Source organism: Alexandromys fortis, unplaced genomic scaffold, assembly GCF_014885135.2.
Source record: "Alexandromys fortis isolate MF-2015 unplaced genomic scaffold, M_Fortis_MF-2015_v1.1 scaffold_28, whole genome shotgun sequence".
In the NCBI taxonomy this organism is placed as follows: domain Eukaryota; kingdom Metazoa; phylum Chordata; class Mammalia; order Rodentia; family Cricetidae; genus Alexandromys; species Alexandromys fortis.
Window position 1 is genome coordinate 13902006 of NW_026067901.1, and position 13116 is coordinate 13915121.

At 48.4% G+C, this 13116-nt stretch overlaps 1 protein-coding gene across 2 annotated transcripts in view; it reads left to right on the forward strand.

Moving 5' to 3' along the window:
* Positions 1-7424: 7424 nt before the first annotated feature.
* Efcab6 (EF-hand calcium binding domain 6) overlaps positions 7425-13116 on the forward strand; it is a 187472-nt gene continuing 181780 nt past the window's right edge. For both annotated transcript variants that reach the window (XM_050130560.1, XM_050130566.1), the window contains exon 1: positions 7425-7536. The gene's annotated coding sequence lies outside the window, so the exon portion shown is untranslated. The remainder of the gene's footprint in view (positions 7537-13116) is intronic.

Here is a 13116-nt window from a genome sequence, read left to right on the forward strand (position 1 = left end):
GGCCTCCTGTGACTTTGGCACAGGTGTCTGGAGAGGGCAGCTGAGCATGTCAACTGTATCTCTGCAGCCCGGGGGGGGGGGGACGAGGCCCGCAGGAGACCGCCAGCCACCAAAACACCTGCCACACGATGTGGCCATAAGCATGGTCTCCAAGGCACACTGGGCTTCTGCCAGCTTCTCACACCAGAGGAAAGTCTGGCTCCTACTTGGATCCCAGTGTGGTTTGGCTCCGAGTCTGAGCTGTGGGGCCCTGAAGCCTGCCTCAGAAAGGCGCCTCCAGCCGCCGCAGGAGGGAGCTTGTGTTCTATTAAAAATGGTTTCTGAGAAACCAGACAGTCCTAAAGTGTGTCCAAAAACTGAAAGGCAACCAGGAAATAATCTTACCTTTTAAATTTTTTTATTTGTGTGTGTGTATACATGTTTGTGTGCGTATGTATGCACATGTTTGCAGGCATGTGTGTATATGTGTTTGTGTGTGTATGTATGCATGTTTGCAGGCATGTGAGGCCAAGAAGTCCCTGTTGAGTGTCTTTCTCAGTGGCTCTCTGCCTTGTTTTGGGGGGCTAGGTCTCTCATGGAGCCTGGAGCTGACCAACACAACTGGTGGCCAGTGAGCCCCAGCATCAGCTATTTCCACCTCTGCACCTGGCTTTTTTATGTGGGTCCTGGTTGAAGCCACCATCTTGATGTGTGGTGTTGGGTGCCAGTTGAGAGGAAGTTGGAAATGCCTCACCTCGGGTTGTCTCTGTGGAGGCACACACTCCCTTGTTTCCCTGTATGCCCTTGGGGATCTCTGGTGAATGGCCATAGCCATTTGACTGTTGTTTCTGTTCCCCTTCCCCCTGTTCCCCTTCCCCGCTTGTTCACAGTTTACCACAGCATCCAAAGAGGGAGGAAACTCTTCTTTAAGGGGAACCGGCTGGCTGCATCTCACTTCCTTCCCTCGCCAGGGATTCAATCCAACTGTGGAGAGTGTGAGGGCTTTGAGCTCCCTTTGGGTGGACGCTTCACTTCTTGTATCGTATCTGGGATATAGTGAGCTCCTTCTTGGAAAGCTTCGTGAGGCCTGGGCCCAATCCCTTTTACTTCCCTTGGTGTTAAGAAGAATGCTTGATGTTAGCAAGAACGGGACTGGAGAGATGGCTCAGAGGTTATGGGCACTTGTTGCTCTTGCGGAGGACCCCAGTTCCGTTCCCAGGGGGCTCACAACTGCCTGTAACTTCAGCTCCAGGGGATCTGAGCCACACCCAGCCTTTGTTTCTAACTCCTCACCTGCACCTTAAATACAACCTTAAGAATGAGACGACTTGCTGATCCCCCCCCCTCCCCAACGCACACCATTTTACTTGAACTCTTAGGAGCCTCGGGAAGTGGGACTGACAGGATGCAGTGACTGTCCTGGGTTCCTACCACACCTGGGCTGTTGTAGAGGGAAGGAAGCCTGGAGGCTGTCACTGCATTAGCCTGGGCTCGGCTGAGGGCAGGACCCTAGTCTCACCCTGAGTCAAGATGTGGCTCCAGGATTCTGTCCATTGAGGGGAACATGTTGGGACTTCTAGCCATGAATTTGGTAAAAAGGAAGAATTCCCTGTATGCTGTTTTCTGTTTCTTAACCATTCTCCCATTTCCTTTCCAAAGTGGTTGTTTTCATCCCCCCCCCCCTCCAGTAGCAGATGCCTCCCTCATCACTCTCCCAACTGCTTAGTGTAGCATTCCTCTCCTATCAGGTAATCAATAGGTGTTTGTTAACGAACTAAAGGCAAATTAAACGCTAAACAACGCTAATTACAAACTGTCGCGAGAGCCCCGCTCTTAGCAGAGAGAACTGCTGGTGATTGCTGGGATTCGCTTGCTGTCCAGGTGGATGCGGCTCGAGATGGCTCTGCTCTAACTGCGGCTCAGTTCCGGGGGCAGGAGGGGGGAGGCATCCTCCTAAGACGCCTGCAACGCGATGCTGAAATCGGAAGTCCCAGTGTGTCCCATTGTGACAAGTGGGTTTTGATTTCTGTTTCCATGAAAGGAGACAGTCAGCAACCATGAAAAGGGACGAGGGGCTCGATGGTATATCAGCATGTTGGGGGAAGACAGGAAGATGAGGTGCCACCCCAAGCTGCACACAGTCTTTCTCCAGATTGAATCCTCGAATGTTCTAGGAAAAGGCCCCCTGTTTACAGGCTATTATCAGTTATTGGCGATGACCGTGTTTAAATGTGCGATTTAGTTAGTTTCTGGCTGAGGGAATGAAAATGAGCAGGCCTATCATCTGTCAAGGTAAATATGGGGGCGGGGAACAGAGGAGGAGGGACTATTTTTAGTCAAGGAAAATAACTGCAGCAGGAGCTACTTACACCTCATTTGGCTTAATTTTCAATTATTTTGGATTTACTTATTTTATGCGTATGGGTGTTTGCCCTGCAAGGATGTATGTATGTGTGCAGCCTGTACATGCCTGGTGCCCACAAAAGCCAGAGAGGGCATTAGATTCCTTGGAAACTGTAGTTAGGGATCTTTGTGAGCCACCATGTGGGTGCTGGGAACTGAACCCAGATCCTTTGGATGAGCTGCCAGGGCTCTTAACTGTTGAACCAGCTCTCCAGCACCCCTCATTCCCTTTCTCCTAAGCACAGCTGAGTTGAGGCTGGTCTGCATTAGGGAGTCCACCAGCAGGACAGTGTCAGGCCCCTGGTGATGCTCTCAGCCTGTGCATCCGTGTGGTGACCGCACTCCTCCACCAACCTTCGGCAGTGGCAGGCACGCTGCAAAGCTGGGCTGCTCCTCAGGGCTTTGCCACGTCCTCTGCTCATCTTCAGTGCAAAGGTATAATCTCTACTACCCTCTTCCTGGACCGGAAGAGTGACAAGTTGTCTCTCTAGTCCCATCTCTCTGGCATTCACAACTGGGAAGGAGGTTGCTGTGAGTGGCCGGACCTGCAGCACTGCCTGAGGATCGTGGCCACGCGGCAGTCTGTCTTCTTGGTCCCTAAGGGAATGAGCGATCTGTTGACTCGCCTCACTGTAAGAATATTTTCCTTTCTACTCCCCCCCCCCCATGACACCTTTTTTGATGACAGTACCGAGGATGGAACCCAAACCGCACACATCCTAGGCAAGCTCTGGGCTCTGCCACAACTCCTCTGACTTCTTTCTCAGTGGTGTCACCAGAGGGCTCTGGCAGGGCATCAGAGACGTGGTGTAGGGTGACGTGTGGGTAGTCTTGTTTCCTGGGAGGTGAGTCCCTCAGGTTCCTGGTGTAAATGATGCTAAGGGGGATACGGGAGGATGTACACCCCACAGTCCAGGCCCCAGCCTGTTGAAAGCAGCTCTATGCAGGGCACCCCTCCCCGCCCCCAGCTCTGAGGGAGTCAGCAGGCTGGAGAAAGTTTTCCCAGAGGAGGTGACAGTCATCAGACTGTTGCTCAGGGCCACTGTCTCCATGCAGAACCTGGTCTGTTTGGACAGAGATCAAACCCACACGAATAGGTGCCATGGTTTCATTGGGTAATAAACAAGTGAGCTGAATTTTGCTTCTTGTGAAAAATAGTTAACTCTTCACACAGAAGTGAGAAATTTCCAGAGTAGGAAGACACTTCCAAGTAAAGATGGGGGGGGGATAGCAAAAATAAAATAGCATGGGTGGGAGCTGAAGTTAGGACCAAGTGCTGTGCAGGGTGTGCCTCCCTCACATAGACAAACCCACGGGTATAGTCAGGAAATTGTCTCAGGGTTTCTGTTGCTGCAGTGAAACACCGAGACTAAAAGCAACTTGAGGAGGAGCGAGTTTACTCGACTTATTACACTTCCACGTTATAAGTCTATTGTCGAAGGAAGTCAGGACAGGAACTGGAGACAGAAGGACCTGGAGGCAGGAGCTGATGCAGAGGCCATGGAGGAGTGCTGTGCACTGGCTTGTTCTCCATGGCTTGTTCAGTCTGCTTTCTTATAGAACCCAAGACTATCAGCCCAGGGGTGGTACCACCCACAATGGGCTGGGTCCTCCCCCATCAATCACTAACTAAGAAACGACAGTAGGCTTGCCTATACCCAATTTTATGGAGGCATTTTCTCAATTTAGGTTTCCCCTTTTCTGATGACTCCAGCTTGTGCTACATTGACCTAAAACAAGGCCAAAAATTAAGCCAAGCCTGTGGCACCAGCCTCCCAGATCTTTGTGAGATTAAGGCAGGGGATGGCATGTTCAAGATCTTCCTAGGCTACAAGGCCAGCCTGGGAACTTTGGTGAGGCACTATTTCAGAGTATTGATGGCTGGGGTGGAACTCAGGGGTAGAGAACTTGCCCAGCATGTGGGAATCTTTGGATTCAACCCCCAGGATCATGGGAAAAGAAATCAGCCACAGTTGCTTGGGCTGTAAGTCATTGGTACAGTTTTTCTTGCTTGTTTCTTTTGGTTTTGTTGTTGTTTTTGTAATAGAGTAGGACCATGCTTTTTTTTTTTTTTATTGCCATGGCTCTGTAGTATAGCTCAACATTAGGCATTCTGAGGACTGTAGCAGACTTTCTTTTGGGCCACCACCCAGCTCCCAAATCATGGCATGAAGACTTAATATTAGTTATGAATGCTGACCTTATCTCAGCTCTTGTTTCTTGCTGGCTCTTATAACTTAACCCGTTTCTCTTCATCTACGTTTTGCCTCAGGGCTTTTTTCTTTCTGTCTGTCTGTCTGTATATATTACTTTCGTTGCTTCTCATGTGTGGCTGGTGTGGCTGTCTGGCTTTTGGCCCCAGGGATGTCCCTCTCCATTCCTACTTCTCTCTTGTCTTCTCAAGCCTAACTTTCTCCTGTTCATTCTGTCTGTCCACCAACCCCACTTATCTGTCTATCTCTCTGCCTAACTATTGACCGTTCAGCTCTTTATTAGACCAGTGAGGTGCCTTAGGCAGGCAAGGTGAAGCGAATGCAACACATCTTTATGTAATTAAGCAAATGCAGCATAAACAAATGTAGCACACCTTTACACAGTAATATTCACAGCATAAACAAGTGTAACACATCTTTACATAGTAAAAATATTCGACAACGGAGAACCCTGGTGATTCTAGTTCTAGAGGATCTGATGCCATCTTCTGATCCTTTTGGGCACCACACACACACACACACACACACACACACACACACACACACACACGGTGCATAGCGATAGATGCAGATGAAATACCCATACGCATATTAAATCAATATATTAAAAAATTATATTGTGAACAAGAAGTCATGGCAGAAGGGACTTGACAAGACTGGTCACGTTGCATCCATAGTCAGGAAATGGAGAACCGTGAATGTCTGTGCTCAGCTAGTGTTTTTGTTTGTTTGTTTGTTTGTTTTTGCACTTGGGGGTTCCAGCTCCTGGAATGGTGCCATCCACATTCAGGGTAGGTGGCACCTCAATGAACCTAATCTGGATAATCCTTAGAAATTCCCAGAGGCGTCTGAGCTAGCAACTTCCACTGGAGCAAGCACAAGTGAACAACCTCTGCCAGAGTAAGCAACTTCTGCAGGGCCAGGCAGAGCCAGCAACCTTAGCAGGAACAGGAACGAGAAAGCAATTTCTGGAAAAGAAATTTCCAGAGGCTTGTTTCTTTCTGATGCTAGATCCTGTGGAGTTGACAATCAGTATTGACCATCATGTACCTTAATAGGATTTTATGGAAATAATATTTTCCCCGAACAACAACAAAAGGTGACTTTCAGAAATCTGTTTACTAACAGGCAGCTGGATTCTCTGGTCTCCATCAGTGCCTCACTTAGGTGAGAATAATTGGAAAACCCAGCAGTGTCTTATCAGGCGCTCTGTGGTTTTGGCCACAGGTTCTCTGAAAGGGCTCTAGGGCTTCCTAGAGTGCACTTAAAAATCTACTACAAATACCAAAGCCTCTGAGAAGGCCAGCAAGCGGGACCGAGGGCACCAGCACAGGAATTAGACTCTCTGAAAAGCAGTCCTTTTTTGAAAGAAAACAGGGTGTCTAAGAAATTGTGAACATATACCATGTGTGCTCGGACTGATGAGTTCTACTTAATGAGGTGAGGCCTGGTCATTTAATTAGAGAAATAAGTGTGGGCAGCTTGACCAAAGTGAGTAGGCGCCTTAGCTTACTCCTTAAATGGGCCCGAAAGCAGGGACTACATGCGGTTCATTTGTACAGCACAGGGCTAAGGACCCATTGACTCAGCTCCTATCGGAGGTGTGTGTGGGGTGTCTTACCCTTTGCAGCCCCGGTCTTTCTTTCCAAATAAGAGTGGCAGGCATGTTGTAAGTGGGGATGGTGGATTCAGCTGTATGGATTCTCATTCTTGGTCTGGCTTGATCAGTTGTGAATCCTTGGATAAAATACTGTGTGTGTGTGTGTGTGTGTGTGTGTGTGTGTGTGTGTGTGCGCGCGCGCATAGGACCTCTCTTAGCATGCTGTGAAGACTGAAGTGCGTGTAAAGTGTCTGGGGAAGCCAGGGACCAGGGCCATTGCTTTCATGATCACTAATGTGATTCTTTGTGCTCTGACTAGGCCCAGGGACTCGTTACTAACTAATTTGTTAGGGCCTTATGGATGTCCACCATGCCGTATGCTGGACATACGGTGGAGTCCAAAGGCAGTGGTGGGCAGAGTCAGTAAGTCTTGTTTTTGTAGCGTCATACCTTACAACAGGCAGAGCTCTGCCAGACATGCTAATCCTGGCCACTGGAAATTCAGCTAGCACTCATGAAATATGATTTGGGAAAGAGATTCGTTATCCACAGGTATGCTCCTGGCAGGGCTGAGAGCTGGTTCAGTGATGAAGAGCACTTAGGGGTTCCAAGCTTGGTTCCCAGGATGCACACAGCAGCTCACAACTGTCTGTAACTCCCGCTGTGGATGATCTGACACCCTCCTCTGGCTTCTGCGGGCACTGCATGCACAAAGTGCACATATATACATGCAGACACATAGTCAAACACATAAAACTACTCTTTTGAAGGCAAAATGAAACAAGCATTTTATTTTGCTATTTTTAATTGTAACAGATAAAAATTCTCAAAATGATAATGAATTTTAGTATGGCATATTTGTACACACACACACACACACATATATATATATATATATACACTTATATATAATTTGATGAATATAGCAATTATATAAGGAAAAGGAGAACACAGGAATACTTTGCTATAATAATTTAAAAACAAACAAGTGTTTACAAAAAGCCTGCTTCTCAGGCGGAGCAGGTCCGTGGGACTCGACCTCAAACGTGAAAATAAAGTAACAAAAACACCACAACGGTCGCTGGCTCCAGTGTCCCGCCCAATGACAGCGCTTCCGGCGGAAGTTCTGTCAGGGCCCCAGCTTCATCAGGCTCCGCCCCACCCTCGGCCAATCGCAACTCTGCTTCTTGCTAGGGGCGGGGACTCGCCGTCCACTTATCAGGCGCTCTGGTTGCTAGGGCAACAGCGTCCTAGAGACGCGGCTCGCGCCCGCCCCTGGAATCCCTGCGACCAGGTCCGCGCACGGGTGTGGGCGCAGCGAGGTGGAGGTCAACCAGCCGGGTAAGGCGGCGCGGCTTCTGAGGGCCAGGGGAGTGCGGGGCTGCGCGGAGCGAAGCGAGGGGCGCGGGGGACCGGGCGGGCACCCGCGGGAGGTAACTTTGCCTACTTCCCACTGCTTGTGGTGTTTGTCATCCTGCTCATTCGCGCCCCACGTAGGTCCCGAACACCACTCTCTGCACTCCGTCTGGAGGAGAACTTGAGAGACCTGTCAGCAAAGGCAGAGCCGCCTCATTCTGCCTCCAGACAAACGCTCTCTACTGGTACACAGCCTTAACTGACATTAGTTACTCGCCCCCTCGCTGCCCAAATTCCACGTGAAAGCACTTCGTGAAATATACTGAGGTTTCAGGCTGAAGACTGCCTTCTAGCTCACCCCTCCACTCCCTTTCCTTTCCTCCTGAAAAACTATTTTTGTTTTTATCTATTTTTAGGAGGTCTCACTGTGTAGTCTTGGGTAGCCTCAAGCCCTCCGCGTAGACTAGACTGGCCTTGAACTCACAGAGACTTAGCTGCCTCCTCCTGAAAATATTTACATTCCACAAGTCTGCTTCTTCAGAAGGCCTCTTAAGTCACTCCTGGACAAAGCACCCACGTTTCTTTTTTTTTAATTTATTTATTTCTTTATTAATTAATTTAAGATTTCTGTCTCTTCCCTACTGCCGCCTCCCCTTTCCCTCCCCCTCCCCCAATCAAGTCCACCCCCCCCCCCCCCCCCCCCCGCCACCCCGCCTCCCCCCCCTGTGGGAAGTCCAAGGACCACCCACCTCCATCCAGGTCTAGTAAGGTGAGCATCCAAACTGCCTAGGCTCCCACAAAACCAATAGGTGCAGTAGGATCAAAAACCCATTGCCATTGTTCTTGGGGTCTCAGTAGTCCTCATTCTTCCGCTATGTTCAGCGAGACCGGTTTTAACCCAGGCTTTTTCAGACCCAGGCCACATTTCTTAAACTGTATCTGTGTCCTTGAAGGAGTGGACTTAGAGCAATGCAGTAAATGAATCCTGTCTATACATATGACACTTCATCTTTTTATTTAAGCCATTGCCTTCAACCCAATAAACATTCTTTGGCTAAGCTCCAGGGATGCTAAAACGAATCCTCCATGGCTCCTTGGGTTTTAGGTGGACATGTGTTTGTCTTTGACCCAGTCTTATGACCCAGGAAAAGGGTTCATTTGCGTTATCTACGTATTGCCTTTCTCCTCTACGTTCATTTCAGGGCTTGGTTCGAGGTAGGGATTCTCTTGGAAGAAATGCTTAACTGAAGCTGGATGTGGTGGTGCACACTTGCCACCCCAGCATTTGCGAGGCTAGGGCAGGCAGGAAGATCTCAGGTTTGAGGCTAGCCTGGGCTACATTGAAACCCTGTCTCAAAAATTAAGAACCCCACAAAGGTTACCTTATAGCTTATATGTTGCATGTCAGTTTTATTTGCACCCACTTCTTTTCCTTATACAAAATTTGGGCATCCATGATGTGACCTGTACAGCTTTTCAGCACCCCCAATAGATCAGTGGTTCTCATCCTGTGGGGCGTGACCCCCTGGGAGTTAACCATTTCACAGGGGTCACATATCAGATACTGCACATCAGATATTTACATTATAATTTGCAATAGTAGCAAAATTACAGTTATGAAGGAGCAATGAAATAATTTTATGGTGTAGTCACCACCCCTTGAGAATTGGTTTGTTTGGTTTGGTTATTTTTTGTTTTTGTTTTTCCACAAGACAGGGTCAGTCTTTGTAGCCCTGGCCATCCTGGAACCAAGTGTTGGGATTAAAGGTGTGCACCACCACTGCCCAGTTTGAGGAACTGTGTTAAAGGGTCGCAGCATTCGGAAGGTTGAGACCACTGACGTAGATGCTTAGAGTCACAGGTTGGCTTCCCAGTGACTCCTTCTTCCGCTAGTACTGACACATAAATGACAGGCAGTAGATGATAAAACCAGGAGAGAAGATGCTAACAATCACTTTTTTCTTTAAGCTTCTTCCCATATTGTTTTGTAAAGTACATTTATATAAAAACAACTCCTTTGGGCTCATAGAATGGCACATGCAGGGTTCTTGTAATTATTAATTCACCTTCGGTACAGTATCCTTCAGGATGCTCTCAGCATCAGGAAGAACATGGGAGAAATGGATGCTCGGCAAACCCCATGGCTAGACCTGAGTCACGGGGCACCTCCAGTGCTCACGGCTTCAGCGCCACTTTGCTCTGTCCGGGCCTTTGACTCCTTGCTGTTGTTTTGCTTATTTGGTTTCAGACGCCATTGTTGTCTTGTCTTCTGCTCCAGTTTGTAATTTGGTCACTGATCCCATGGGTGGGTACACTGAGCACTTGGTATATCAGGCACATTGGCGGGCCTCGCATGGATTTGAAAGTTTTATTAGATTCAGTTGTTGCTGTTGGTGGCGAGTGTGTGTGGGGAGAGAAAGACATACACACACACGCACACACACACACACACACACACACACACACACACACACAGAATATGCACTAGAGCCCATATAGTAGTCAGAGGACAACTTACAGGACTCAATTCTCTCCTTCCACGTGCAGGTCCTGGGTTTCACTGGGCAAGGCTGAGAAGGGCTTCTATGTGGGGATATTTGTTCATGATCTAACAAATAAAGCTTGCCTAAAGATCAGAGTGCAGAGTTAAGCCACTAGTTCGCCACAGAGGCCAGGCGGTGGTGGCGCACACCTTTAATCCCAGCACTCAGGAGGCAGAGGCAGACGGATCTCTGTGAGTTCAAGGCCTCCTGGGCTGCAGGAGATTGAGTCAGTCTAAAAGAGAAACAGAGCCAGGCAGTGGTGGTACACACCTTTAATCCCGGCACTAGGTGCGGAGGGAGGTAGAGACGGGAATGCTATGGCTGAGAGGAGAGAGGAATGTTAGGCGGAGGAGACAGGAGAGCATTGCATTCAGTATGAGGATCCGTAGAGACAGGATCACCCTTTCGGTCTGAGGATTCTGTAGAGGTAAGAACTAGTGGCTGGCTGCTCTGATTAGCTGATCTTTCAGCATTTTATCTGACTCAGGTTTTTATTATTAAGACCAATTAGAATTCGAGCCACTAAATGATAAGCACATAGGCTCAGTGTCCTCACTTTCAGGAGCGAAGGTCCTGGAGTTTGAACTGAATATTTGGAATTAAAGAACCCTGAGTCATAACAGTCTCTAGTAACACATACTGAAAATTTCTCTTCTGGGACCTCGTGAGTGGGATTATCCTGTCCCCTGGGTTGACACCCTCCCCTGGGTACTCATTTACTTATCAATGATCTGGTCAGCACCTGCCCAGTGCTAACCCTTGTCTGGACTTTGAAGATGGCACAGTGATGGTCTCCGCCTTGACATCATATTCCTCCAGTGCCTATGCTGAAACCACTCCTGCAGTGGTTTTTCTTGAGTTTGGTTGGATTGCTTGATTATCGTTTAATAACCTGAGATGGTGCCGTTGCCCTGTTTTCTGAGTTATCTTCTTACTCACTGGTGAGCACTCACCCAGAGATGAATGGTGGTCCTTCTCCAGCTATGAGAGCACTGGCCTTAGCAAATTTTCCTTTTAGATTTTTATTTATTTTTTTGGAGGGCGTGGGTGCCGTGGCATGCACACGGAGGTCAGAGGACAGCCTGTGGGGGTTGGTTCTCTGTTCTTACCTGTGGGTCCTGGGGACTGAACTCAGATCATCAGGCTTCGCAGCAATCGCCTTTACCTGCTGAGCCATCTCGCAGGCTCCTTGTCCACACTCCGTCACTTGCTCCAGGAAGCTCTAGGCTCAGTTCATCCCACCCATTCTTTTGCACTTGGATGAGAGTCTGCAGAGCTTGTAAGAGGTCACATGTGGTCCTCGCCCTGAGGATCCAGGTTGAGAAGGCACTTGAAGGAGAGCAGCTGTTTCCACTCTGCAGACGAGGAGACTGGGACAGGAGAAGAATCCACTTGCAAACTGGCACCATAGACGGTTTCGGCAGTCTGGCCCACAACCTTTGTTTTCCCCTCTGTCCAAAAGTAAAGAAGATTGGTGGCTGAGGCGTGTATGGAAGTGTGTGGAGGGTCATGGGTGGCAGCGGCGGCTGTGGCGTTTTAATGCCTGTGTCCCCAGGTAGAACAGGACCCTCACTTGATGGTCCAATAGACAGCATCCTCTCAAGTATGTGGATGTAGCTGCTCACATCTTTTGTGTGGCTCTTGGTCTTTCTCCAGTTTAGTCAAGTGCTCTCTGCCTACCCTGTGCGATGCCAGCACCAACAGTTTGCTCTTTATGCCACTGCTGTTGGCTGCGCGTAGTTTCCACTCTTGTGTTGAGCTATGCATTCTCTGGGTGCCAAGGCAGATGGATGGTACTTTTGTTAGGATTCTGTTATAAATAGCATCTGCTAAAAACTGGACATCAGTCCTTCTCTGGCAAATGAACAAATAGATGTGGGAACTAGCTGCCACATGGTGGTTCTGCCTGTGGGCACGAAGCATAGCTGGAGTTGGGTGCGGATCCAGCAGGCAGCGAGGTAGAGGCAGGTGGATTAGGAATTCAAGGTTGTACTCTGGTACATAGTGAGTCCTAGGTTAGCCTGGGCTACGTGAAACCCTGTATCTAACAAAACAAAACACCAAAGGCATAAAAGTTTGTGCCGTGAAAGTCTGCACGTTGTGGGTTTTGCAGGATGCTGGCTTTCTAGGCATTGTTAATCTCTACCACAGCTGAAGCTCGAGATCCTATGAACTGAAGTTAAGGACAGCTGTAAACCCCCGTGTGGATGCTTAGAACTGAAGTAAGGTTTCTGCAACAATAGCCAGTGCTATTAGCTACTACTGAGACAGCTCTCCAGCTTGCCTGCCTCTTTTTTTTTTCTCTTTTTTTTAGGCAGGGAATTACTATATAGCTTTGACTTGCCTGGAACTTTCTATATACACCACACTGGCCTAAAAATCACAGATATCTACCAGCCTCTGCCTCCCAAGTGTAACATGAGGGCCTGCTTGTTGGGGTTTCTGTCTGTCCGGTTCCCCAGCCATTTAGTTCCAGAGAGTCTACAATAGATATAAACTGGTTGGCCTATTAGCTCAGGCGTCTTATTAACTCTTTTAACTTATACCAATCCATTATTCTTATCTAATATGTTAGCCACATGGCTTGGTACCTTTTTCAGCAGGGCAGGTCACATCTTGTTCCTCCCCCTCCCCCATGGTCTGGGCAGGACTGAGGGAAGAGCTTCCTTCTTCCCAGAATAAATCTGTTCTTATTGCCCCGCCTCTTATTGCTCCTGTCTGGTTGTCCCACCTATACTTCCTGCCTGGCTACTAACCAATCAGCATTTATTTAAAACATAATTGACAGATACAGAATTGTTCTCCTGCACCACCCAAGTACTGAGATTAAAGGTTGTACCACCAGGCCTAGCTCTGTATCTTTTATCTTGAAAGAGGAAATTAACCAGGTGGATAAGGAGTGCAATGGCCATTCTTGGCTGTCAACTTGGCACACTGGAAAAGAAGAAGCCTCAACTTCTTCAAAGAAGAAGCGTGCAACACTGACCAGCACGCAAGATATACTGGTCAATAGTGGCACAGA